The following is a 4,768-nucleotide window of genomic DNA, read 5'->3' as shown; positions in this document are numbered from 1 at the left end:
CTCCCTGTGGAAAAAGGGAGAGAAGTTTAATCAGTGCGGTGAGTAATTGCAGGAACTGCCATAAAACACTTCCCAAATTTCATTTCCCACTTCACACCCCACCACAGGTCACTCTGGAAAGCCTCCCATGGAATTGCTGAAATCACATTTACTTGTTATGAGTAAGGGCAGGGAAGTTTTCCCCCTGGAGACACTCCCTGGGCTCTTTCTGATTTCCCCTTGGAATTCTGAAAGCCTGGGTGCAGAATTCCTATTTTTCCTGCCCCACTCAGAGCATGGCTACCCCAAGGAGGCATTTCCCAGGCAAAACTCCTGCTGGAAAACCCAGCACAGCCACTCCAGAGCAGAGCAGCAGGACTGGGGGTGCTCAGCCTGGAGAAAAGGAGGCTCAGGGGTGCCCCCATCGCTCTCACAGCTCCTGAAAGGTGCCCGTGCTCAGCTGGGGCTGGGCTCTGTCTGCAGCAGCACTGACACAGCCAGAGCACACAGCTCCAGCTGCACCAAGGGAAATACAGGCTGGAGAGCAGGGAAAAGTGTTTGACAGAAAGGGGGATAAAGTTCTGGAATGTTCTGCCCGGGGAGGTGGTGCAGTCCCCATCCCTGGGTGTGTTTGACAAAGCCTGGATGGGCACTGGGGGCCAGGGCTTGGGTGAGGGGCTGGGGCTGGGCTGGGCTCGATGGGCTTGGAGGGCTCTGACAACCTGGGGATTCTGTGATTCTGTGATTCTGTGATTAATTCTATGAATTCTGTGATTGATTGTAGGATTCTGTGAATTCTGGGATTCTGTGATTGATTCTGTGCATTCTGCGGATTCTGGGATTCTGTGATTCTGTGACTCTGGGATTCTGTGAACTCTGTGATTCTGTGATTCTGAATTCTGTGATTCTGTGAATTCTGTGATTCTGTGAATTCTGTGATTCTTGAATTTTGTGAATTCTGTAGATTCTGGGATTGATTCTGTAGATTCTGTGATTCTGTGATTGATTCTGTGAATTCTATGGATTCTGTGATTCTTTGAATTCTCTGAGTTCTGTGATTCTGGGATGCTGTGTATTCTGGGATTCTGTGATTGATTCTGTGAATTCTGTCAATTCTGTGGATTCTGAGATTGATTCTGTGGGTTTTGTGATTCTGTGCTTCTGTGAGTCTGTGAATTCTGTAAATTCTGTGGATTCTGGGATTGATTCTGTGACTCTGTGGATTCTGGGATTCTGTGAATTCTGTGATTGATTCTGTGATTCTGTAAATTCTGTGAATTCTGTGATTGATTCTGTGATTCTGTAAATTCTGTGAATTCTGTTACTTCTGTGCCTGGGGAGGCTCTGGGGCAGCCTCCTCCCTGCCGCTGCTCTGCACCACGGTCACCCAGAGGCCACCAGCAGCTCCTTTCGGCACCTGGGCCAAGCCGGGATCGTGACAGACCAAAAATATCCCGTGCTGCCCTGTCAGGCGAGGCGGGGAGACACCCTGTGATCAAAGATGGGGAAGCAGAGCAACCAAAGCACTGCCCAGTAGCCGCAGCAGAGCAGCTGCCTGACACTTGTGGAGCTTCCTAGAGCCCCGAGAAAGGATGTGAAGGAGGAGGAGGAGGATGATACGGAGGGCTCAGCAGATGTTTCATTGGAGCTGCTCCCGTGCGTGAGAGAACGCACGGAGCCTCTCCACGGAAAATGTGCATGCAGAAGTGGACATGGCACTGGAGATGAGATAATTATTAAGGCATTTCTATCCTGGAGCTTTTCTGTGTGGAGTTTTACACAAGAATAAACGCTAGCCTTGCCTTTCTACACGCACACGCGTTCCCTGGCTCTTGGTCACTGATATGTCCCCAAGTCTGTCCCTTTGGCCACAAATAGCTCATTGCCCTATTTGAAAGGTTCCTGGTGGAGTGCAGCCAGGTTTGCCCGGCTATATTTACCTAAGCTGGCAAATTGGGCCACGGCCCTCCCAGCTCTGCTGCTATATATAAAGGGGAACGACACAAAATAAACCAGCAAACACCCGATCCATTCAAAACCAAAATGTGTTCTGCACTGCCTGACGGTGCTGAGTGTGAGAGCTGTGCCCAGGTTGTCTGGGGATGGTCAGGAAATAAACTGGGAGCACTGGGAATTCACTGGGGATACTGGGAACTCACTGGCAACAGGTTGCCGGGTTATAACCCCGCTGGTTTTGGGGTGACACTTCGGGACGGGCCCCGGGAGGTGCAGAGCGGCCCCGAGGGGCGGCGGGGGCTGAGCGTGGCGCGTCCCGGGCCGCTGTCGCCGCTGTCGCCGCCGTCGCCGCTGTCGCCGCTGTCCCGCGGATGCTCCGGGGACCGCTCGGCGCTGCCGCAGCTCCGGGCGCTGCCGCCAGGTGGCGGCCGAGGGACCGGGACCGGGACCGGGATCGGGATCGGGATCGGGATCGGGATCGGGATCGGGATCGGGATCGGGATCGGGATAGGATTGATCAGGATCGGGATCGGGATCGGGATCGGGATAGGATTGATCGGGATGGGGATGGGATCGGGATGGGGATGGGGATGGGATCGGGATGGGGATCGGGATGAGGATGGGATCGGGAGTGGGACTGATCGGGATCAGGATCGGGATGGGATCGAGATCGGGATGGGATAGGATCAGGATCGGGATCAGCACCTGGATCAAGATTGGGATTGGGATCGGGACCGGGATCAGGATCGGGATTGGGATCATCATGGGGATCGGGATCAGGATCAGAATCGGGATTAGGATCAGGACTGGGATCAGGACTGGGATCGGGATTGGGACCGGGATCAGGATTGGGATCAGCTCTGGGATCGGGATCAGGATCGGGATAGAGATGGGGATCCGGAACAGCACAGGGATAGGGACCAGGACTGGGACTGGGACAGGGATTGGGATGTATTTCGGATTGAGATAGGTCCAGACTGTAAAGGGAGATGGTGATAAATAGGGAGAGTTGCTTGTAGCACGGGAAGACAGTGATAGGAAAAGCGGTAAAGGTTTAAAACTGAAAGAGGGGAGATTTAGATGAGATATTTGGGACAAACCCCCCATGAGCTGCAGCTGCCCCATCCCTGGAAGTGCCCAATAGTAGCACCAGTCCCACCCTGCTTGTTTTTCTCTCTCCAGCCCACGGGGTTTGTGCTCCTGGGCTGAGATTTGGATCATTTGTCCTTGGTGCCCAGCTGGAGCAGGAATTGTTTTGTCTCCCTGCTCTGTGCACAGAGCTCAGCATGCCCTGATGTGAGCCCAGCCCCACACACTGAAGAAGCACAGAACCTGGAACATAGAAAAGATCAAACCTGAGGCACCAAAACCACCAATCCACATTTTTCAGGTCAGATGAAAACTTTCAACTTCTTGTTTCAGCCTGGTTCTGTCACTTCCCCTTGTCTGCCTGGAAGTGACTCTGTTGTCAGATGCTTCTTCCTTTTCCCTGCTTTGGGCCTCTCCTGCCCACCACAGCCACCAACTCCTTCTGTTTGCAGGTTCCCAGTTCCAACCAGCAAAGATTACAGAGACAAAAAAAGCTTACAAACCATATTTTTTCCACTCCTACACAACATTTCTGATGCCCTGAAAGGTACCTGCTATTTCCTGAAGTGAGCTCAGACCTCCTGCACAGCGTGTGAGAAACAAGGGATAAACAAGGGGATATATCCTGTCCCACATCTGAAACCCAACTTCACAAAAACCATGCACTAAATGACACATGATAATGGGGAAGGAGATGCCAGCTGCCCTAATGAATGGTGGTGAGCAAGGCTGGAAAAATAAATGATATAATAATCTCTTATTATACCCCCTTTGACATAAATGAATCTTGACCTGGAACAACGGCGCTGCTTTCCAAGGGAAAATAACCAGGGTGAAGTTTTAATCATGAGTCAGGAGGCCACTGCAGGGTGGTTTGTTGGAATTTTGCTTCAGCTGGTAAATTTTGTGGAAAGTCGGGGATGGGGTGAGCGACTTTCACACAGAAACTCCAATTCCTGCCTCTTAGGCGTGGCTGGGAAGGAGCTGCTGAAGCTCAGCTTCAGGAATTGGCTTTTGGAAGAAGCCCCAAGGAGATGTTCAAGGCTCTGGAAGAGCTGGAAGGTCGTGTTGTTGTTTCACCATGGAACTGCCCAAAATATATCCAGGTTATTCCCTTTGGGCTGGTGGGAACTTTCCTCCAGTTTATTCGGAATGACTGGAGGCTCAGGTTCCTGCTGGGGATGCACTTTCTGTTCCTTTGGTTGGGTTTTTGGGAGTCTTCTTTGCTTTTTTATTGCTCAGCCCTACAATGGGCATGGAAAAAAAATCCCTGGGTAATCCTCATTGAGAAAGAGGAGATGGGGGAGGAAGAGCCTCCCTCTCATTGATCCTACTTATCTATTTATCCCATTTTTCCTTTGTTTCCAGTGTCCTGCAGGAACCATTTTAGGGAGGAAGGGTTGAGGACTGGCTCTACCAGAACACAGAGCCCACCTAAAAATAAACCTGGAGAGGAGAAGCTTCCAGAGAAACCTCAGAGCCCCTTCCAGGGCCTAAAGGGGCTCCAGGAGAGCTGGAGAGGGATTTGGGACCAGGGATGGAGGGACAGGACAAAGGGAATGGCTCCCGCTGACAGAGGGCAGGGATGGATGAGGAATTATGGAGAAATTACTCCCTGTGAAGTTGATGAGCTCCTGTCACAGGTTGCCCAGAGAAACTGGATATGGAAGCTTAAAACTTGTAGCTGAAGAGAAGAAAAGCCCAATGTGCTCTCACAAGGTGTGTGGCAGAGGAATGTTCTTTA

This window comes from Ammospiza caudacuta, chromosome 19, assembly GCF_027887145.1.
Source record: "Ammospiza caudacuta isolate bAmmCau1 chromosome 19, bAmmCau1.pri, whole genome shotgun sequence".
Lineage (NCBI taxonomy): Eukaryota > Metazoa > Chordata > Aves > Passeriformes > Passerellidae > Ammospiza > Ammospiza caudacuta.
The sequence above is the reverse complement of the archived record's forward strand: the minus strand, read 5'-3'. Positions refer to the sequence as shown.